The following is a 24874-nucleotide window of genomic DNA, read 5'->3' on the forward strand; positions in this document are numbered from 1 at the left end:
ATATATAGCAGTTGTTCAATAGAAATGTATTTCACAACAACGAAGATGAGCAAGTATGTTTATAGGAGTTTTCGTTGTTTTAGTCCGTACTGCGGCTTCCCAAAATACGGTAGGCAAAGAATTGACAGTAAAAAAATCTGTCTCGCAGTATCTGAGATGAACAAGTGCTCTTAGGTCATAGATATACATTTTACGGTCCATGTTTACTAGAATCCTTTTTCTTGTTTTGGCGTAAGGAACGTGTCCTCAGAGTCTGTAAAGGGAATTTAGTTAGTTGTTATGTAAGAGAAAGTGTTTTATGCTGGTCTGACGGCCACTCAAGTTCTATTAAATAACACGCAATTATATGAACCATGCAGGGTTTTCAACATGCTGTTTGCTGACATACACTTTACCATGAGCGATCTCAGAATAGTTGCTTAGTCGACTAGTACTAGTTATCACATTTAAATGTTTTATAATGTACACAATATAGAGAGTTAAAAATGTTTTAAAATTTAAAGAAATTTATTGCCTCCTCAGGATTTGAGATAACTACGCCCAAACGAATAATGGTCACTCTACCCCATTTTGGCTACATTGGCAGTGATAATCCACGTGCTAACAATACGTAATACACCTACGTATGAGATATGCTCGTTATTCTTGCTGCGTCAGCCTAGAATAAAAAGTCGACCGAAACTTACTGGCAGATTAAAACGGTATGCCGGACCGAGACTCGAACTCGGGACCTTTGCCTTTCGCGGGCAAGTGCTCTACCAGCTCAGCTACACAAGCACGACTCACGCACCGTCCTCACAGCTTTAATTCCGCCAGTATCTCGTCTCCTACCTTCCAAACTTCACAGAAGTTCTCCTGCGAACCTTGCAGAACTAGCACTCCTGGAAGAAAGGATATTGCGGAGACATGGCTTAGCCACAGCCAAGGGGGATGTTTCTAGAATGAAATTTTCAATGTACAGGGAGTGTGCGCTGATATGAAACTTCCTGGCAGATTAAAACTGTGTGCCCGACCGAGACTCGAACTCGGGACCTTTGCCTTTCACTTCTGTGAAGTTTGGAAGGTAGGAGACGAGGTACTGCCGGAACTGAAGCTGTGAGGGCGGGGCGTGAGTCGTGCTTGGGCAGCTCAGTTGGTAGAGCACTTGCCCGCGAAAGGCAAAGGTCCCGAGTTCGAGTCTCAGCCCGGCACACCGTTTTAGTCTTCCAGGAAGTTTCATATCAGCGCACACTCCGCTGTAGAGTGAAAATTTCATTCTAGAAAAAGTCGACCTTTTGACGACAGGCTTCACTATTTTCCTTTGGGAAAGATGGTTATCATCAAAATTCACTGTTTTATTCTTACACTGGCGCTGCAAGAATACAGTGAATATTTTTGCGCGAGATGTGTAGACAGAAGAGTTCCTGAGGCACCATGGTCAGTGGTTTTCGTGGTCACGAGAAGACATCGGGAAGGCTGGCAGTCTCTGTGCAACCCAGAAGCTTTCACCAGCCACCAGTGCGGACGTGTGGCAGGAAACACGCCGTGGCAACCTCCTCGCAGACAGAATCGCGTTTGTTAACTCTCGGGCAGTTCAACGACTGCAGAAGCATGGTGTAATGCTGCTAGCCACCTGGAGCTCGCACTCTGAAACGTCCGTTTCAAGCCACGTACAAGGAGTGTTCAAATTACACTAATGGCCATTAAAACTGCTACACCAAGAAAAAATTCAGATGATAAACTTGTATTCATTGGACAAATATATTATACTAGAACTGACATGTAATTACATTTTCACGCAATTTGGTTGCATAGATCCCGAGAAATCAGAACCTGAACAACCACCTCTGGCCGTAATAACGGCCTTCATACGCCTGGGCATTGAGTCAAACAGAGCTTGGATGGCGTGTACAGGTACAGCTACCCATGCAGCTTCAACACGATACCACAGTTCATCAGGAGTAGTGACTGGCATATTGAGACGGGCCAGTTGCTCGGCAACCACTGACCAGGCGTTTTCAGTTGGTGAGAGATCTGGAGAATGTGCTAGCCAGGGCAGCAGTTGAACATTTTCTGTACCCAGAAAGGCCCGTACAGGACCTGCAACATGCGGTCGTGCATTATCCTGCTGAAATGTAGGGTTTCGCAGGGTTCGAATGAAGAGTAGAGCCACGTGTCGTAACACATCTGAAATGTAACGTCCACTGTTCAAAGTGCCGTCAATGCGAACAAGAGGTGACCGAAACGTGTAACCAATGGTAACCCATACCATCACGCCGGCTGATACGCCAGTACGGCGATGACGAATACACACTTCCAATGTGCGTTCACCGCGATGTCGCCAAACACGGATGCGACCATCGTGATGCTGTAAAGAGAACCTGGATTCATGCGAAAAAATGACGTTTTGCCATTCGTGCACCCAGGTTCGTCGTTGAGTACACCATCACAGGCGCTCCAACCCGTGATGCAGCGTCAAGGGTAACCGCAGCCACGGTCTCCGAGCTGATAGTCCATGCTGCTGCAAACGTCGTCGAACTGTTCGTGCAGATGGTTGTTGTCTTGCAAACGTCCCCATCTGTTGACTCAGGGATCGAAACGTGGCTGCACGATACGTTGCAGCCATGGGGATAAGATGCCTGTCATCTCGACTACTAGTGATACGAGGCCGTTGGGATCCAGCACGGCGTTCCGTATTACCCTCCTGAACCCACCGATTCCATATTCTGCTAACAGTCATTGGATCTCGACAACTCGAGCAGCAATGTCGCGATACAATAAACCACAGTCGCGATAGGCTACAATCCGACCTTTATCAAAGTCGGAAACGTGATGGTACGCATTTCTCCTCCTTACACGAGGCATCACAACAACGTTTCACCAGGCAACGCCGGTCAACTGCTGTTTGTGTATGAGAAATCGGTTGGAAACTTTCCTCATGTCAGCACGTTGTAGGTGTCGCCACCGGCGCCAACCTTGTGTGAATGCTCTGAAAAGCTAATCATTTGCATATCACAGCATCTTCCTCCCGTCGGTTAAATTTCGCGTCTGTAGCACGTCATCTTCGTGGTGTAGCAATTTTAATGGCCAGTAGTGTATAAGGTCTCTACTTCTCTTTTTCACAAAATAGTCAGTCAAAAAATGTAAAAATGTCTGTCGTTTGGCAACATAATATTCCTTCTGTCGTACACACTTCTCACAGCGTCGACGCCTTGATTCTTTAGGAATTTGTGGCCGTGCGGTTCTAGGCGCTCCAGTCCGGAGCCGCGCTGCTGCTACGATCGCAGGTTCGAATCCTGCCTCGGGCATGGGTGTGTGTGATGTCCTTTGGTTAGTTAGGTTTAAGTAGTTCTAAGTTCTAGGGGACTGATGACCACAGCAGTTGAGTCCCATAGTGCTCAGAGCCATTTGATTTTTTTTTTTTTTTAGGAATTTGTTTTGACCACTGACGAATCACCGCTCGAATATCGATAAGATTGGAGAACTTGTAGCCACAGAATCTATCTTTTGCAGTTGGAAAAAAGTTAAAGATAACTATGAGCCATGTCGTGTAAGTAAGGACCATGAAAAACCACGTCAAATTTGATTTCACGAAGAAACTGCTGCCCTGCAATCAGCCGATGAGCTGCCGCATTGTCTCGAAGAAAGAGCACACGTGTAGCCTTCTGTGGTCCTTTTTCTCGCAGTGCTGAAAGGAGCTGGTTCTTCAACACATCTTGGTAGCTCGCTCTTGTCATCTACTGAGGAATACAACACTGGAACTTACCCGAAACTTTTTTGGCGAGCAGTAAGTCTGTGTGCTTCCACTAAACTCATCGGAATTGAGAAGCGGCATCTAAGTTTCTCTCATTGTGACAATAGTTGAAAAGAAAGTCCCAATCAAGGCGTCATCACGCGTCGACTTTTGTGGGAGAAACGCAAGTGCACAACCCTGATGTCGTCTGCCAACATTTGAGGAGACCGCATCCACACACGGGACATTATTATAAGTATTTACTTTTCACATTTATTCGTTTACTTCTTTCACGTCGCGGCTATTCAGTATCGACCTCCAAGTCAGTATAAGAATAAGTGAAACTTTCTGGCCCGTGGTTAATTACATACACTGCTGCATGTGATGAGTTTAGTGTAATCTATCTACAATAATAAATAATGACTATTCTTACTTTCATCGTGTTTCAACATTATCAAAGAGAACCTTTCACAAGTCATTTTCCTCTTTAGCCATCATGATGAAAAGAGATAAGTTAACAGACAGTGGGACAAAGTCGAAGCTATCTTAAAAGTGAATAACGAATTCCAACATTGGTTGAAGGGTAATACGACCAGTGACAACGGAATATCACCAGACATGATAGATCTATAGTACATGGGAAAGATGCAGACACACCACAAACGTTTCTGGTATCCATCTGGAGGACATTTCCCACATTTTCAGGTCCTCATGCAAGATTGTGTGCAGCTAATCCCACACAATTCCCACACACGCTGGGCAATCTTCCATGAAAACTTTGCCCAGTTGCTTGACCATGTCGTCGAACGAGTCAGCTTCTCTGGACTGTCGCGCTCACGAGCGCAGATTCGTGACGCCATCAGCACGTGTCACACTCAGCTAACAACGAGTTTCAGTGGGAGACACGCCGAGAAAGTGGAGTAAACGGGAGATCACTTGTTTTCGTAGTAGTCTCTGTTCCTTTAGAAGTTTCTGCACAGTCACTCTACACCATGGTGGGTCCCTCCCATTATGAACTGTTCCAGTGGGTACCTATGTACCCAGTGTATGGTCAATTATTCTTTTAAACTTGATCCAGAGTTCCTCTACATTCTGCTGTCCTGTGCTAAGAATTTCAGGCAAATCACTGAGATATGCACACTGCTTCGTTTTGTGTAGTTTACAGAGCATATCCGTCCTTCTGCCTGTTTTAGTTGTCCTTTGTATTTTGTTAATAATTATTGCCACAAATGCTTCATATAACTAATATAAGTTTCGATGTGTACATCCTTAAAGAGGTCAGGTCTATTTGTCACCTTTAAATCTCATATACTTCACTCACGAGTAAGATTTCGAACTTTCTGTTCTAAGCAGTTTCAGAGAATGCATTTAGTAATGATTCACAGCATGTCTTGTCACGCCCACCACTATACAACAAAAATGTAATTTTCCCACCTGATTGGTGGATGATGAAAGTCTCCTCCAGGGGACTGGGTAACTTACAAGTGAATGGAGCTTCTCTTTAAAATTTTCGATTACGTCAGGAGATGGGTCTGGTAGTTGATAGAAGGATACAAGTATAATTCTATGCCCACCCTTGATACTAAATCTTTCCGCACAATCTTGCATGCAGGCTCAGTTTCTGGCTCTGTGGATTTAAGCTTCCTGTCTACTGCGACAAATACACCAACTCCATTTCCCATTAGCCTATCCTTCCGAAGCAAAAATTTCCCACAAAAACCTCGCTGTGACCAACTTAAGTTTTAACCAGCTACCTGTGCCTAGCAGTATGTGAGCTTCGCCGCTTTTCATGAACGCTTCAAACTGCGGCACTTAAATGCGATGCTTCGATAGTCAGCTGCTAGGATTTTAACACCCTCGCCGATAGGAGGCATTCTTTGGATCTTACTGTGATATTTCTGGTTTTCCTACAAATATCGTTATTTGGACTGCATGGAGAATCGCATAATACAAAAAAAACCTTGTGTGCATCCCACAAACAGACAAGCTACCTGGGTAGCAGTCCCTGATGTGCAGCGTACTCCTGACTGATTTAGGGGGGACCGTCCAGTTCTCAACCCTATGTCACAGAACCTGCAAAGTCCCTGATCTGAGTCTTCCACTTGACTCAGGACCAGGACCCACGATCAGTTCTGGGAACAGCGTTGCGAATTGTGAGCTTCGTTGAAACTCCGACGAAGGCTAGTATTCTGCACCTCTCCTGCAGGTTGCTGGAATGATGCAAGTATGACCCCGGAGCCCAGCGGACAGGCATCGTTTGTTCCAAAGTGCGCTACAATCTGCAGTTGGTTGTGCTCTGTTTCCTCAGTGAGTGGACCTGCTGCTCCTTCCTCCCTTGCTGCCATTTGCCTTAGGGGCAGGGGTATTCGTCATACGTTAGAACTGCCGATGATCAATAGATATTCTCCTTGACACAAAACAAATCAGGTGTGGTGAGTGCCAGTTTCAGTGGAAGACAGCACCTCCAGCGCTGAGTCCCACCTGGTCTCTATCTACCGTGTACAGGACGCCTACTCCTAACCCTGACACCCCATTCTTAAAATAATAATGGTTCAAATGAATGTTCTTATTTGAATACAGTATTAACAAGAGTCTCAGATGTCCTTCACTCATGAGCAGTGGACGAGTAGTGACAGGTACTGCAGTTCCTGCACAGGAGCCAGGATTCGCAACAGAGGATAGCACTTGAGATACATTTGGTAGGTCTGGGAAGCGGCTCTCGTGAACTCTCCCAACACACCGACTCACAGCAGCTAGTATCCCATGAATTCACGGTTGTAACAGATCAACTCATACAAATATCTAGGTGTCACAGTTTGTAAGAATATGAAGCGAAAATACCCTAAAACTTGAGTAGGTACGTAACAATTCCAATTCAAAAGAAGGCTGCTGCTAAGAGATGTGAATATTACTGAATCATCAGTTTAATAAGTCGTAGTTACAAAATATTGACACTAGTTATTTATAGAGAATAGAAAAATCTGGCCGGCCGCGGTGGCCGCGCGGTTCTAGGCGCTTCAGTCCGGAACCGCGCGACTGCTACGGTCGCAGGTTCGAATCCTGCCTCGGGCATGGATGTGTGTGATGTCCTTAGGTTAGTTAGGTTTAAGTAGTTTTAGGTCTAGGGGCCTGATGACCTCAGATGTTAAGTCCCAGAGCCATTTGGAAAAATCTGGTAAAAGGAATGTTTCGGTTTAGTGTACTGTCGACCACGGCGTCTTTAGAGATGGAGCATAAACTAGGATCGTTTGTTAACGATGGGGGCGGAAACTAGACGCGCCCTTTCAACGAAATCATCCCGACATTTGCCTGCAACTTGGATGGTTGGACGCAGAAAAAGCTCAACGAGGTCGACCTCGGGAAAGATGAGTTCGAATTTCGAAGAAATGTAGGAACACGCGACGAAATACATTACGGCTTATCTTAGAACCTAGACTGAATGAAGGAAAACCTACGTTTATAGTATTTGCAGATATAGAGAAAAGTTTTACTAAACTCTATTAAATTTCGAAGGCAACTTGCATAAAATATAGGGAGCGAATAGTTAGATACAACTTTTACAGAAAACAGACTGCAGTTATATGAGTCAAAGAACGTGAAAGTGAAGCAGTGATTCAGAAGGGAGTGGCACAAGGTAGCAGCGTATGCTCAACATTATTTAATCTGTACATGAAGCAAGCTGCTAAGGGAACCGAGGAGAAATTTGGAAAGGGAACTGAAGTTCAGGGATGACAAACAAAATATCTGCACTGTGCCGATGACACTGTAATTCTGTCAAACACGGTTAAAGACTGAATGTAATGAGCAGTGTTCCTTTATATAAATATATATATATATATATATATATATATATATATATATATATATATATATATATATATATATATATAATAAGATGTACAGTAATAAAAGCAAAACAAGTGTAATGGAAAGTCGTCGAATTAAATCAGATAATGCTGAAGGAAGTGGGTTAGGAAATGAGACGCTAAAAGTAGTAGATCGGTTTAGCTATTTGGGCAGCAATACAACTGATGGTGGCTGAAGCAGGGACGATACACAGCAGTGCTACACCACGCAGATGACGTGCTACAGACGCGAAATTTAACCGACAGGAAGAAGATGCTGTCATATGCAAATGGTTAGCTTTTCAGAGCATTCACACAAGGTTGGCGCCGGTGGCGACACCTACAACGTGCTGACACGGGGAAAGTTTCCAACCGATTTCTCATACACAAACAGCAGTTGACTGGCGTTGAATGGTGAAACGTTGTTGTGATGCCTCGTGTAAGGAGGAGAAATGCGTACCTCACGTTTCCGACTTTGATAAAGGTCGGATTGTAGCCTATCGCGATTGTGGTTTATCGTATCGCGACATTGCTGCTCGCGTTGGTGAGATCCAATAACTGTTAGCAGAATATGGAATCGGTGGGTTCAGGAGGGTAATTCGGAACGCCGTGCTGGATCTCAACGGCCTCGTATCACTAGCAGTCGAGATAACAGGCATCTTATCCGCATGGCTGTAACGTATCGTGCTGCCACGTCTCGATCCCTTAGTCAACAGATGGGGACGTTTGCAAGACAACAACCTTCTGCACGAATAGTTCGACGACGTTTGCAGCAGCATGGACTATCAGCTCGGAGACCGTGGCTGCGGTTACCCTTGACGCTGCATCACAGATAGGAGCGCCTGCGATGATGTACTCAACGACGACCCTGGGTGCACGAATAGCAAAACGTCATATTTTCGGATGAATCCAGTTTCTGTTAACAGCATCATGATGCTCGCATTCGTGTTTGGCGACATCATGGTGACCGCACATTGGAAGCGTGTATTCGTCATCGCCATACTGGCGTATCACCCAGGGTGATGTTATGGGGTGCCATTGGTTACACGTCTCAGTCACCTCTTGTTCGCACTGACGGCAGTTTGAACAGTGGACGTTACATTTCAGATGTGTTACGAGCCGTGGCTCTACCCTTCATTCGATCCCTGCGAAACCCTAAATTTCAGCAGGATAATGCACGACCGCATGTTGCAGGTCCTGTACGGGCCTTTCTGGATACAGACAATGTTCGACTGCTGCCCTGGCCAGAATCTCCAGATCTCTCACCAACTGAAAACTTCTGGTCGATGGTGGCCGAGCAAATGGCTCGTCGCAATACACCAGTCACTACTCATGATGAACTCTGGTATCGTGTTGAAGCTGCATGGGCAGCTGTGGCTGTACACGCCATCCAAGCTCTGTTTGACTCAATGCCCAGGCGTATCAAGGCCGTTATTACGGCCAGCGGTGGTTGTTCAGGTTCTGATTTCTCGGGATCTATGCAACCAAATTGCGTGAAAATGTAATCACATGTCAGTTCTAGTACAATATATTTGTCCAATGAATACCCGTTTATCACCTGCATTTCTTCTTGGTGTAGCAATTTTAATGGCCAATAGTGTATAAAATGCAGACTGGCGATGACAAGAAATGCATTTCTGAAAAAGAGGAATTTGTTGACATCTAATACAAATTTGTCTGTTAGGTAGTCTTTTCTGAAGGTATTTGTTTGGCGCGTAGCCTTGTATGGAAGTGAAAATTGGGCGACAGGCAATTCAGACAAGAAGAAAATAAAAGCGTTTGAAATGTGGTGCCATAGAACAATACTGAAGATTAGATGAGTAGTTCGAACTCGAAATGAGCAGGTACTGAATCCAATTGGGGAAGAAAGAAATTTGTGACATTTTTTGACTAAAATAATGGATCAGTTGCAGGACACATCTTGAGGCATCAAGAAATTTGCGAGTCTGGTCATGGAAGGAAGCATGGGTGTAAAAACTGTAGAAGGAGACCAAATCTTGAAAACGGTAGGAAGGTTCAGATGAGTGTAGGGTGCGGTAGTTACACAACGAAGAAGAGACTTGCACAGAATGCACTGGCATAGGGAGTTGCACCAGACCAGCCTTCGGACTGAAGAGCACAACAACAACAATGAAGTAGAATATTCACGTAGGATCGGTTGTACGTAAAGCAGGTGGCAGACTTCATTTCACTACTAGAATACTATTGGAAATGCAGTCAGTCCACTGAGGAGACTGCAAACAAAACACGTGTGTCAGCCACCTTAGAATATTGCTCGGGTGACACACATAGATCCCAAGACTAACAGAGGAAATTCAACACATATGCAAGTACTATATATACGGGGGGCGAGGGGGGGAGGGGGTGAGGAGGGATGGCGTCCTTATTGCGGGGTGGCCGAGCGGTTCTAGGCGCTAAAGTCTGGAACCGCACGACCGCTACGGTCCCAGGTTGGAATCCTGCCTCGGGCTTGGATGTGTGTGATGTCCTTAGGTTTGTTAGGTTTAAGTGGTTCTAAGTTCTAGGGGACTGATGACCTCTGACGTTAAGTCCCATAGTGCTCAGAGCCATTTTTTATGACGTCATCATCATCAACACGTATTATCCCTCGTCCCCTTTCAATGGCGTCATCAGGGCCCCCTCCTCTCCCCTACCATCACCCCCTTCCTAGCCAGTCAAAGCGTAGTATTTTAGTTGGCGTTCAAATGTTGCTCTAAAATCATGTAAGCTTCATTTCCATTGCTTAAAAATGGCGTCAAATTCAAAGATATACAGTGCAGTATTTCCGTATCGAAAAATACATAACTTTCAGTTGCACTGCGCGAATGGCATCATCTAGAAAAAAAAGTGTTGATAATACTACAGTATTTCTAAAAAAAAAAAATACGTAAGCGTCACCTGATTTACGCAAACAGTATTGCCACTATGCAGCACTTGAATTCACAGCTGCTTAAAAATTATGTAACCATCTTCAAATGAGTTACGTAAATTGGTATCATTAAACACACACACACACACACACACACACACACACACACTGCGTGACATTCCACCTCTGTATCTCATCTCTCTCTCTCTCTCTCTCTCTCTCTCTCTCTCCCCCGCCCCCTGTCCCTGTCTTTCTGTTTATATCAAAAACTGTACTGCATCATCATCAAATTTTATCTCATATGTATTCACACAACACGCCATTTTTTGTAGTATTGTAAGATTGGCAATATTTTTTATGCAGTTCAAATAAAGCTTACGAAATTCTTTCGACGTACCGAAGAACTGGCAATATCTTTTTTGAACATGGCACCATTTTACGCAATTAAAATCAAGTTTACGTATTTTTCGATATGGACCATGATGCCATTTTTGTACAATTCAAGTGAAGCTTACATAATGTGACAGCTACATTTTGAGTGGATGTTTTATTTTAATGCTGGCCGTGACTGGCTGGAGAGGAGAGAGAGGGGGGGGCAGGAGGAGACGTCATTGAATGGGGAGTGGTTGAAATGTGATGATGATGATGATGTCATAGATACGGAATATGGCTTAAGGGCCCCACTGGTAATGTTTGCACCACAATAAGTGCATTAAGCCCCAAAGAAACTGGTACAGCCATGCGTATTCAAACACAGAGATATGTAAAAGGGAGAATACGGCGCTGCGGTCGGCAACGCTTGTGTGAGACAACAAGTGTCTGGCGCAATTGGATCGTTTACTCCTGCTACAATGACAAGTTATCAAGATTTAAGTGAGTTTGGACGTGCTGTTATAGTTGGTGCACGAGCGATGGGACACAGCATCTGCGAGGTAGCGATGAAGTGGGGATTTTCCCATAAGACCAGTTCATGAGTGTACCATCCGGAACCGCGTGACTGCTACGCTCGCAGGTTCGAATCCTGCCTCGGGCATGGATGTGTGTGATGTCTTTAGGTTAGTTAGGTTTAAGTAGTTCTAAGTTATAGGGGACTGATGACCTCAGATGATAAGTCCCATAGTGCTCAGAGCCATTTGAACCATTTGAACCATGAGTGTACCGTGAATATCAGGGCCAACGACGACTGAAGAGAATCGTTCAGCGTGACAGAAGCGTAACCCTTCTGCAAATTGCCGCAGATTTCAATGCTGGGTCATCAACAATTTCAACGTGCAAACCATTCAACGAAAGCCCACTCGTGTACCCTTGATGACTGCAGGACACTAAGCTTTAGCCTTGCCTGTGCCCGTCAACACCGACATTGGACTGTTAGTGACTGGAAACATGTTAACTGGTCGGACGAGTGTCGTTTCAAATTGTATCGAGTGGATGGACGTGCAAGGGTATGGAGACAGCCTCATGAATATATGGATGCTGCATGTCAGTAGGGGACTGTTCAACCTGGTGGAGGCTCTGTAATGGTGTGGGGCGTGCGCAGTTGGAGTGATATGGAACCCCTGATACATGTAGATACGACTGTGACAGGTGACACGGACGTAAGTATCCTGTCTGATCGCCTGCATCCATTTATGTCCATTGTGCATTCTGACGGACTTCGGCAATTCCAGTAGGACAATTGGACACCCCACACATCCAGAATTGCTACAGAGTGGCTCCAGGAATTTTCTTCTGAGTTTAAACACTTCCGCTGGCCACCAGACTCCCCAGACATTAACAATATTGAGCATATCTGGGATACCCTGCAACGTGACGTTCAAAAGAGATCTCCACCCCCTCGTACTCTTGCGTATTCCAGCACTACTTACAAGGGAACATTCCCATCGCACCCCCCTCAGATTTAGTTATAAGTTGGCACAGTGGATAGGCCTTGAAAAACTGAACACAGATCGATCGAGAAAACAGGAAGAAGTTGTATGGAACTATGAAAAAATAAGCAAAATATACAAACTGGGTCGTCCATGTGTAATATAGGCAATATTAAGGCAGTATGAGACGAGGAGCGCCGTGGTCCCGTGGTTAATGTGAACAGCTGCAGAACGAGAGGTCTTCAGTTCAAATCTTCCCTCTACCGAAAATTTTAACTTTTTATTTTGAGTTTATGTGAAAAACTCTTATGTTTTCATCACTTTTTTTGGAGTGATTATTACATCCACAAGAAAACCTAAATCGGGCAAGGTAGAAGAATGTTTTCACCCATTCGCCAAGTGTACTCTAAATCGGGCAAGGTAGAAGAATGTTTTCACCCATTCGCCAAGTGTACTAGTTAGGTGGGTCGACAACATATTCCTGTCATGTGACGCACATGCCGTCACCAGTGTCGTATACAAAATATCAGACGTGTTTTCCTGTGGAGGAATCGGTTGACCTATGACCTTGCGATCAAATGTTTTCGGTTCCCATTGGAGAGGCACGTCCTTTCGTCAACTAATCACACGGTTTTGCGGTGCGGTCGCAAAACACAGACACTAAACTTATTACAGTGAACAGAGACGTCAATGAACGAACGGACAGATCATAACTTTGCGAAAATAAAGAAAGCAAAATTTTCAGTCGAGGGCAGATGTGAAACAAGGACCTCTCGTTCCGCAGCTGTTCACGCTAACCACGGGACCACGGCGCTCCTCGCCTCACATTGCCCTTAATGTTGCCTATCTTACGCATGAACGTCCCAGTTTGTATATTTTGCTTATTTTTTCATAGTTCCACACAACTTCTTCCTGTTTTCTCGATTGATCTGCGTTCAGTTTTTCAAGGCCTATCCACTGTGCCAACTTATAACTAAATCTGAGGGGGGTGCGATGGGGATGTTCCCTTATTAGACATTAGTCGAGTCCATGCCACGTCTTGTTGGGGCACTTCTGCGTGCTCACGGGGGCCCTACACGATATTAGGCAGGTGTGCCAGTTTCTTTGGCTCTTCTGTGGGCGTACAAACGAACAGGCACTAGTGGGACTCGCAACGTACAAACTTGATTATGTGTATAGATAGCTCATCTATAGGTTTTGATAAATGAATTTGCGAGTACCAAAATATGTGACATAAATAGCTGTATCTTTTGATTCCAGTCACTTAGCAACTTAAATTTGTTACGCCGCCGAGGGATATAAAATAAGTTCAATTTGATACCTCTACCCCTTACTAGACAAGAGGGAGATTCTGCAGAGAGGTCCACCGTGTTTGCCGACTGAGATGCCGAACCCTAAAAAGTGCTGCGCCGACTAGATAATATTGGAACACAGTATATGTTCCAAGCTCGATGGATCCGTAATTAAGCGGATTACTCCTATTTCCTTTTCTGAGTACTGGTGTAACCTGTAAAACTTTCCAATCTTTTGGTGAGGATTTTTGGTCGAGTGAACGGTTGTACGTAATTGCTAAGTTCAAATGGTTCAAATGGCTCTGAGCACTATGGGACTCAACTGCTGAGGTCATAAGTCCCCTAGAACTTAGAACTACTTAAACCTAACTAACCTAAGGACAACACACACATCCATACCCGAGGCAGGATTCGAACCTGCGACCGTAGCGGTCGCGCGGTTCCAGACTGTAGCCCCAGAACCGCTCGGCCACCAGCGGCCGGCAATTGCTAAGTACTGAGCTATTGTATCTGGTACTCTGAAGGGAACCTTATGGATATGCTATCTGGAATGGGATACTTGCTTTATTAAGTGCTTGAAGCTGCTTCGCTCCAACGAGGATATCTACTTCCAAATTACTCGTGTTCGTAGCTATTCTCGATTCGGATTCTGGAATATTTACTTCATCTTCTTTGCTGAAGGAATTTCTGAAAAGTGTCTTCAATAAGCCCGATTTGCTGGTGCTGTCATCGGTAATGTTACCATTGGTATCGCGCAGTGAAGGTATTTATTGGCTCTTCCCGCTGGTGTTACTTTACATACAATCGGAATCTCTTTGATTTTCTGTCAGATTGCGAGACAGAGTTTCATTGTGGAAGCTATTTAAAGCATCTCGCACTGACGTCCGCACTAAGTTTCGAGCTTCAGTAAAACTTCGCTAATCTTGGAAATTTTGCGTTCTTTTAAATTTGGGATGCTTCCTTCGTTGCTTGTGCAACAGTGTTGTGACCTGTTATGTGTACCACAGGGAATCAGCTCCATCTTTTATTAATTTATTTGATATGAATCTCTCCTTCCCCCATGAACCATGGACCTTGCCGTTGGTGGGGAGGCTTGCGCGCCTCAGCGATACAGATGGCCGTACCGTAGGTGCAACCACAACGGAGGGGTATCTGTTGAGAGGCCAGACAAACATGTGGTTCCTGAAGAGCGGCAGCAGCCTTTTCAGTAGCTGCAGGGGCAACAGTCTGGATGATTAACTGATCTGGCCTTGTAACATTAACCAAAACGGCCTTGCTGTGCTGGTACTGCGAACGGCTGAAAGCAAGGGGAAACTACAGCCGTAATTTTTCCCGAGGGCATGCAGCTTTACTGTATGATTAAATGATGATGGCGTCCTCTTGGGTAAAATATTCCGGAGGTAAAATAGTCCCCTATTCGGATCTCCGGGCGGGGACTATCAAGAGGACGTCGTTATCAGGAGAAAGAAAACTGGCATTCTACGGATCGGAGCGTGGAATGTCAGATCACTTAATCGGGCAGGTAGGTTAGAAAATTTAAAAAGGGAAATGAATAGGTTAAAGTTAGATATAGTGGGAATTAGTGAAGTTCGGTGGCAGGAGGAACAAGACTTTTGGTCAGGTTATTACAGGGTTATAAATACAAAATCAAATACGGGTAATGCAGGAGTAGGTTTAATAATGAATAAAAAAATAGGAGTGCGGGTTAGCTACTACAAACAGCATAGTGAACGCATTATTGTGGCCAAGATAGACACAAAGCCCATGCCTACTACAGTAGTACAAGTTTATATGCCAACTAGCTCTGCAGATGATGAAGAAATTGATGAAATGTATGACGAGTTAAAAGAAATTATTCAGGTAGTGAAGGGAGACGAAAATTTAATAGTCATGGGTGACTGGAATTCGTCAGTAGGAAAAGGGAGAGAAGGAAACATAGTAGGTGAATATGGATTGGGGGAAAGAAATGAAAGAGGAAGCCACCTTGTAGAATTTTGCACAGAGCATAACTTAATCATACACTTGGTTCAAGAATCACAAACGAAGGTTGTATACCTGGAAGAATCCTGGAGATACTAAAAGGTATCAGATAGATTATATAATGGTAAGACAGAGATTTAGGAACCAGCTTTTAAATTGTAAGACATTTCCAGCGGCAGATGTGGATTCTGACCACAATCTATTGGTTATGAACTGCAGATTGAAACTGAAGAAACTGCAAAAAGGTGGGAATTTAAGGAGATGGGACCTGGATAAACTGAAAGAACCAGAGGTTGTAGAGAGTTTCAGGGAGAGCATAAGGGAACAATTGACAGGAATGGGGGAAAGAAATACAGTAGAAGAAGAATGGGTAGCTCTGAGGGATGAAGTAGTGAAGGTGGCAGAGGATCAAGTAGGTAAAAAGACGAGGGCTAGTAGAAATCCTTGGGTAACAGAAGAAATATTGCATTTAATTGATGAAAGGAGAAAATATGAAACTGCAGTAAATGAAGCAGGCAAAAAGGAATACAAACATCTCAAAAATGAGATTGACAGGAAGTGCAAAATGGCTAAGCAGGGATGGCTAGAGGACAAATGTAAGGATGTAGAGGCTTGTCTCACTAGGGGTAAGATAGATACTGCCTACAGGAAAATTAAAGAGACCTTTGGAGAGAAGAGAACCACTTGTATGAATATCAAGAGCTCAGATGGCAACCCAGTTCTAAGCAAAGAAGGGAAGGCAGAAAGGTGGAAGGAGTATATAGAGGGTTTATACAAGGGCGATGTACTTGAGGACAATATTATGGAAATGGAAGAGCATGTAGATGAAGACGAAATGGGAGATAAGATACTGCGTGAAGAGTCTGACAGAGCACTGAAAGACGTGAGTCGAAACAAGGCCCCGGGAGTAGACAACATTCCATTAGAACTACTGATGGCCTTGGGAGAGCCAGTCATGACAAAACTCTACCATCTGGTGAGCAAGATGTATGAGACAGGCGAAATACCCACAGACTTCAAGAAGAATATAATAATTCCAATCCCAAAGAAAGCAGGTGTTGACAGATGTGAAAATTACCGAACTATCAGTTTAATAAGTCACAGCTGCAAAATACTAACACGAATTCTTTACAGACGAATGGAAAAACTGGTAGAAGCGGACCTGGGGGAAGATCAGTTTGGATTCCGTAGAAATGTTGGAACACGTGAGGCAATACTAACCTTACGACTTATCTTAGAAGAAAGATTAAGAAAAGGCAAACCTACGTTTCTAGCATTTGTAGACTTAGAGAAAGCTTTTGACAACGTTAACTGGAATACCCTCTTTCAAATTATGAAGGTGGCAGGGGTAAAATACAAGGAGCGAAAGGCTATTTACAATTTGTACAGAAACCAGATGGCAGTTATAAGAGTCGAGGGGCATGAAAGGGAAGCAGTGGTTGGGAAAGGAGTGAGACAGGGTTGTAGCCTCTCCCCGATGTTATTCAATCTGTATATTGAGCAAGAAGTAAAGGAAACAAAAGAAAAATTCGGAGTAGGTATTAAAATTCATGGAGAAGAAGTAAAAACTTAGAGGTTCGCCGATGACATTGTAATTCTGTCAGAGACAGCAAAGGACTTGGAAGAGCAGTTGAACGGAATGGACAGTGTCTTGAAAGGGGGATATAAGATGAACATCAACAAAAGCAAAACGAGGATAATGGAATGTAGTCAAATTAAATCGGGTGATGCTGAGGGGATTAGATTAGGAAATGAGACACTTAAAGTAGTAAAGGAATTTTGCTATTTAGGGAGTAAAATAACTGATGATGGTCGAAGTAGAGAGGATATAAAATGTAGACTGGCAATGGCAAGGAAATCGTTTCTGAAGAAGAGAAATTTGTTAACATCTAGTATAGATTTAAGTGTCAGGAAGTCGTTTCTGAAAGTATTTGTATGGAGTGTAGCCATGTATGGAAGTGAAACATGGACGATAACCAGTTTGGACAAGAAGAGAATAGAAGCTTTCGAAATGTGGTGCTACAGAAGAATGGTGAAGATAAGGTGGGTAGATCACGTAACTAATGAGGAGGTATTGAATAGGATTGGGGAGAAGAGAAGTTTGTGGCACAACTTGACTAGAAGAAGGGATCGGTTGGTAGGCCATGTTTTGAGGCATCAAGGGATCACAAATTTAGCATTGGAGGGCAGCGTGGAGGGTAAAAATCGTAGAGGGAGACCAAGAGATGAATACACTAAGCAGATTCAGAAGGATGTAGGTTGCAGTAGGTACTGGGAGATGAAGAAGCTTGCACAGGATAGAGTAGCATGGAGAGCTGCATCAAACCAGTCTCAGGAATGAAGACCACAACAACAACAACATAAATCTCTCAATCGCCTCACATACTGTTTCTCTGAATTTAAGCCACGTCTCATCTACTCTTACGAAGTTAGTTGGCAAGGAGTGAAGACTGTCTCTTAGGAAGGCGTCAAGTGAATTTTTATCTGCTTTTTTAAGTAGATATATTTTGCGTTAGTTTTGGTGGATAGGGACGTTGCGGTGGTCAGTCTCGCTACAACGATTTTGTGATCACTAAAACCTGTATCCGTGATGATGCTCCCAATTTGCTCAGGATAATTTGTTGCTTAAGAGGTCAAGTATTTTTTCGCAAACATTTACAGTTCGAGTTGGCTCCTGGACGAATTGCCCAAATTAATTTTCGGAGAGGGCATTCAGTACAATTTATGGTGACGTTTTATACATGCTCTGAATATGTATTTTCGGCAAGAAATCGAGGATAGATTGAAGTCACCACCAACTATAGTTGTATGAATGGGGTACCTATTTGTGATGAGACTCAAATTTTCTTTGAATTATTCAGCAACTGTATCACTTGAGTCAGGGGGTGAAAAAAATGAATCAGTTATTGATTTATTCCGGTTGTCAAGTATAACTTCTACCCATACTAAATCACAGGAACTACGTACTTCAGTTTGCTGCAAGATAAACTACTAACAGCGACAAAGACTCCACCACCAACTGTATTTAAACTGTCCTTTCTAAACAATATTAGGCCGTTTGTAAAAATTTCGGCTGAACTGATCTCCGGTTTAACCAGCTTTCGGTACCATTAATGAACTGGGCATGGGTGCCTTCTATTAGCGCTTGGAGTTCTGGTTCTTTTCCAACACAGCTACGACAATTTACAACTACAGTCCCAGTTGTTGCTACGTCTATCCTCCTCCTGTGCTTGTCCTGCACCCATTGAAATTGTAGCCGTTTCTGCACTCTCTCGACGCCTTTTAACCTAAAAAAATCACCCAGTCCATTCCAGACAGCACCCGCTACCCGTGTAGCAAACGTCAGATGTAAACGTAAATTTTCGGAATAAACTGGAAGATTTCACTGAAAACATGTGGGTCGTACATTTATTCCGCTGTTTTTCTCTTGAGTTCGCGTATTAGCTTAATCCCGTTTTATATCTTTACCACTAATATTTACTGATTTATTTACCATTTTTATATATCATTCGTAAACGTGCAACGAACTATCAATAATTTGTATAATTTTCTGAAGCTATCTAATACTGAATTTTTTTTTCGAAATCTGTAATACTAAGGAACAAAAATATCGCGAGAGTTCGGTCAATATGTGCTTTACTAATAAACTAAATATTTACCCTGTAGTAGTCGTCGAACTCCCGACTAGATGAAATGTTCTTACATGCTGATTCGATGCCATCGTCTACTAAATCTGTATTCCGACAGCTTAGAGTTACTGTTGGAATTTGTTCTACATTGACTATACAGGGTGGTCCATTGATCGTGACCGGGCCAAATATCTCACGAAATAAGAGTCAAACGAAAAAACTACAAAGAACGAAATTCCTTTTTTTTTAATAAGAACCTCCATTTTTTATTACATATTCGTGTAGTACGTAAAGAAATATGAATGTTTTAGTTGGACCACTTTATTAGTTTTGTGATAGATGGCGCTGTAATAGTCACAAACATATGGCTCACAATTTTAGACGAACAGTTGGTAACAGGTAGGTTTTTTAAATTAAAATACAGAACGTGGGTAAGTTTGAACATTGTATTTCTGTTGTTCCAATGTGATACATGTACCTTTGTAAACTTATCATTTCTGAGAACGCATGCTGTTACAGCGTAATTACCTGTAAATACCACATTAATGCAATAAATGCTCAAAATGATGTCCGTCAACCTCAATGCGTTTGGCAATACGTGTAACGATAATCCTCTCAACAGCGAGTAGTTCGCCTCCCGTAATGTTCGCACATGCCTTGATAATGCGCTGACGCATGTTGTCAGGCGTTGTCGGTGGATCACGATAGCAAATATCCTTCAACTTTCCCCACAGAAATATATCCGGGGACGTCAGATCCGGTGAACGTGCGGGCCACGGTATGGTGCTTCGACGACCAATCCACCTGTCATGAAATATGCTACTCAATACCGCTTCAACCGCACCCGGGCTATGGTGCCGGACATCCATAATGTTGGAAGTACATCGCCATTCTGTCATGCAGTGAAACATCTTGTAGTAACATCGGTAGAACACTTCGTAGGAAATCAGCATACATTGCACCATTTAGATTGCCATCGATAAAATGGGGGCCAATTTTCCTCCCTCCCATAATGCCGCACCATACATTAAGCTGCCAAGGTCGCTGATGTTCCACTTGTCGCAGCCATCGTGGATTTTGGGTCGCCAAAAAATGCATGCATATTATGCCGGTTTACGTTACCGCTGTTGGTGAATGACACTTCGTCGCTAAATAGAACGCGTGCAAAAAATCTGTCGTCGTCCCGTAATTTCTCTTGTTGCAGGTCGTGGTTCACGTCTCACATGTGGCTGAACACTTCCTGTTTCCTCAAATAACGTAACTATCCGGCGAACGGTCCAAACACTTGGATGATGTCGTCCAGGATACCGAGCAGCATACATAGCACACACCCGTTGGGCATTTTGGTCACCATAGCCACACATCAACACGATATCGACCTTTTCCGCAATTGGTAAACGGTCCATTTTAACACGGGTAATGTATCACGAAGCAAATACCGTCCGCACTGGCGGAATGTTACGTGATACCACGTACTTTACGTTTGTGACTATTACAGCGCTATCTAACACAAAGCGAAAAATGTGGTCCAACTAAAACATTCATATTTCTTTACGTACTACACGAATATGTAATAAAAATGGGGGTTCCTATTTTTTAAAAACGCAGTTGGTATCCGTCTGACCTATGGCAGCGCCGTCTAGCAGGCCAACCAATAGTGCCATCTGGTTTCCCCCTTCAAGCTAGACGAGGTTCGTTCTTTGTAGTTTTTTCGTTTGATGCTTATTTCGTGAGATATTTGGCCCGGTCACGATCAATGGACCACCCTGTATATCAAACAAGAGATTAGTCATCAGCATGTGTCTTTTATGTTGGGCTGACATTCGCTTCAGATTCTGACATTCAACCAACTAAACAAAATGCTATTAAAAGAAGATTCAGCATACACTGACATTGTTGCAATATATTGTGTTCGAGTCGTTGATATTCCTTGGAGCTGCGTTCGCTGCCCTTGCTATGACGTCAAGCATAGCGCTACAGCTCTCGTCAGTGCACGAAGCCCGTGGAGAATGCACACGGCAAGTAAACAGAACAGCCAGAACACGGCGCGCTCCGCCATGAACCTTCACACCTAACAAAGACACTTCTAAACCTCGAAATAACCTTTCTGCTCAATTTTACCTAAACACACAACCATGTACGCTCGTTCATTTATAGAACAAAGTGGTACAGGATATTCCAATAAATCAAGTGGTTCCCTGTTTTGTAATTCTTGCCAATAAAGTAGCGTAAAATCTCGTACCCTCTCAATATAAAATATCTTGTCGCCTAGTGGTTGGAATATGTTTCACAAATAATTTGAGTGGTCGTTATTTCTTAAATAAGCGCAATGAAATGCACACGGGTTGTGCCTTACTTTGGGGCTATTTTGCTCCACCGTTTTTCTTCTGTCATTAAAGTCGCACCACCTCAGGATCAGTGAGAAAAGATAATATTAGCATGTATTCCAAAACTCTCAGACCTTTGCAGCAGACACGATTCTTCAGAGTTCTCTATAATATCCCCGCCAATGGCTGATGTCAATCACGGCTCAGAGGAAAGCAAAGAGAGCTTCACTCCAAGTGTAAACGCAGCCAAAACCTCTCAGACAAACAGAAGCTAAACGATGTCAAAGTTAGCGTAAGGAGGGCTATGCGTGAAGCGTTCAGTGAATTCGAAAGTAAAATTCTATGTACCGACTTGACAGAAAATCTTAGGAAGTTCTGGTCTTACGTTAAATCAGTAAGTGGCTCGAAACAGCATATCCAGACACTCCGGGATGATGATGGCATTGAAACAGAGGATGCCACGCGTTAAGCTGAAATACTAAACACCTTTTTCCAAAGCTGTTTCACAGAGGAAGACCGCACTGCAGTTCCATCTCTAAATCCTCGCATAAACGAAAAAATGGCTGACATCGAAATAAGTGTCCAAGGAATAGAAAAGCAACTGAAATCTCTCAACAGAGGAAAGTCCACTGGACTTGACGGGATACCAATTCGATTCTACACAGAGTACGCGAAAGAACTTGCCCCCCTTCTAACAGCCGTGTACCGCAAATCTCTAGAGGAACGGAAGGTTCCAAATGATTGGAAAAGAGCACAGGTAGTCCCAGTCTTCAAGAAGGGTCGTCGAGCAGATGCGCAAAACTATAGACCTATATCTCTGACGTCGATCGGTTGTAGAATTTTAGAACATGTTTTTTGCTCGAGTATCATGTCTTTTTGGAAACCCAGAATCTACTCTGTAGGAATCAACATGGATTCCGGAAACAGCGATCGTGTGAGACCCAACTCGCTTTATTTGTTCATGAGACCCAGAAAATATTAGATACAGGCTCCCAGGTAGATGCTATTTTCCTTGACTTCCGGAAGGCGTTCGGTACAGTTCCGCACTGTCGCTTGATACACAAAGTAAGAGCCTACGGAATATCAGACCAGCTGTGTGGCTGGATTGAAGAGTTTTTAGCAAACAGAACACAGCATGTTGTTATCAATGGAGAGACGTCTACAGACGTTAAAGTAACCTCTGGCGTGCCACAGGGGAGTGGTATGGGACCATTGCTTTTGACAATATATATAAATGACCTAGTAGATAGTGTCGGAAGTTCCATGCGGCTTTTCGCGGATGATGCTGTAGTATACAGAGAAGTTGCAGCATTAGAAAATTGTAGCGAAATGCAGGAAGATCTGCAGCGGATAGGCACTTGGTGCAGGGAGTGGCAACTGTCCCTTAACATAAACAAATGTAATGTATTGCGAATACATAGAAAGAAGGATCCTTTATTGTATGATTATATGATAGCGGAACAAACACTGGTAGCTGTTACTTCTGTAAAATATCTGAGAGTATGCGTGCGGAACGATTTGAAGTGGAATGATCATATAAAATTAATTGTTGATAAGGCGGGTACCAGGTTGAGATTCATTGGGAGAGTCCTTAGAAAATGTAGTCCATCAACAAAGGAGGTGGCTTACAAAACACTCCTTCGACCTATACTTGAGTATTGCTCATCAGTGTGGGATCTGTACCAGATGGGGTTGACGGAGGAGATAGAGAAGAGCCAAAGAAGAGCGGCGCGTTTCGTCACAGAGTTATTTGGTAACAGTGATAGCGTTACGGAGATGTTAAGCAAACTCAAGTGGCAGACTCTGCAACAGAGGCGCTCTGCATCGCGGTGTAGCTTGCTCGCCAGGTTTCGAGAGGGTGCGTTCCTGGATGAGGTATCGAATATATTGGTTCCCCCTACTTATACATCCCGAGGAGATCACGAATGTAAAATTAGAGAGATTCGAGCGCGCACGGAGGCTTTCAAACAGTCGTTCTTCCCGCGAACCGTACGCGACTGGAACAGAAAAAGGAGGTAATGACAGTAGCACGTAAAGTGCCCTCCGCCACACACCGTTGGGTGGCTTGCGGAGTATAAATATAGATGTAGATGTAGATGTAGGAGCTAAATTCGGGATCTGATGATCACCACGCCACGTGGGCAGAGCAGCTCGTAGCAATGGGGCCAGGCAGGAGCCGTGATTCCGTCTTAGTGCGGTTCGCGACGTGAGCTGCTACCAGTCAAGCCATCCAGCTTCATTAGGCCTCGATCCTGCATTGTGCCTGGGCCTTCTCGTTATCGTTATTGGCTTTTATTCAGTGTTCTGATCTCGACAAACTTGACTTTGTTTACGGATCACGAATTCATATCGGGAGAGGACAGAAAATTCTACCAGTGTAATTGATTACAAAACATTTCGCGGGTGTACAGCCGGTTGTCGGTGTCCAACAGCGTGTCTGACTCCAGTAACGTGGTCATCTGATGGAACACTGCGTCCGCCGGACACCGACATCCCGCTTTACATGTGTGAATTATTTTTTCACTCCTGTAGCTATTGAGAAGTACTGCTAAGAGTTCACCATAAGAGGCAACTGTGTGTGTTTACCGTATCGAAGGTGTGGACAATACCCTCGTCCGAGAAACAGATGAAATCGAGGAACGTACCGTTTTCATCGATTTTTGCTAGGATTGTCTCCGTGAATGCCTACAGACTCGGCCTGCCCTCAGGCTTGATTTTGTGACGAAGCTGCTGTTTGTACGCCCGTGGGCGCAGCCTTTCATGGCCGACATCGTGTACTGTCGAAAGAGGTAACTGTACTTGCCTACTTGCTTGTCAGAATGACTTACGAGGGCTCCGCTGGAAGGACGTACGGTTTATTTAAACAGTAGTCTCTGGAACCGCGTGGCCCGACAGTAAAAGCAAACTGCCACTTTTTCGAAGCCGCCTATCCTATCTCTTGATCGTTACGTCAGTGGAAACATCGTCAGTTGGTCGCAGTCCAGACTCACGCCGGAAGCGATGTTGTGCAAGTGTAACAGACTGTAGCCCCGCGCGAGAAAGCACTCGGAATACCGTGAGCTGTGAAATAAAAAAAAATGGTTCAAATGGCTCTGAGCACTATGGGACTCAACTTCTGAGGTCATCAGTCCCCTATAACTTAGAACTACTAAACCTAACTAACCTAAGGACGTCACACACATCCATGCCCGAGGCAGGATTCGAACCTGCGACCGTAGCGGTCGCCCGGTTCCAGACTGAAGCGCCTAGAACCATTCGGCCACTCCGGCAGGCAGCTGTGAAATCCACATGATTACTAATGTGCGTTTACGTGAACAAGCAGTTACACGCATGCGCACATGGTACCAACTTTCGC

This window comes from Schistocerca nitens, chromosome 8, assembly GCF_023898315.1.
Source record: "Schistocerca nitens isolate TAMUIC-IGC-003100 chromosome 8, iqSchNite1.1, whole genome shotgun sequence".
In the NCBI taxonomy this organism is placed as follows: domain Eukaryota; kingdom Metazoa; phylum Arthropoda; class Insecta; order Orthoptera; family Acrididae; genus Schistocerca; species Schistocerca nitens.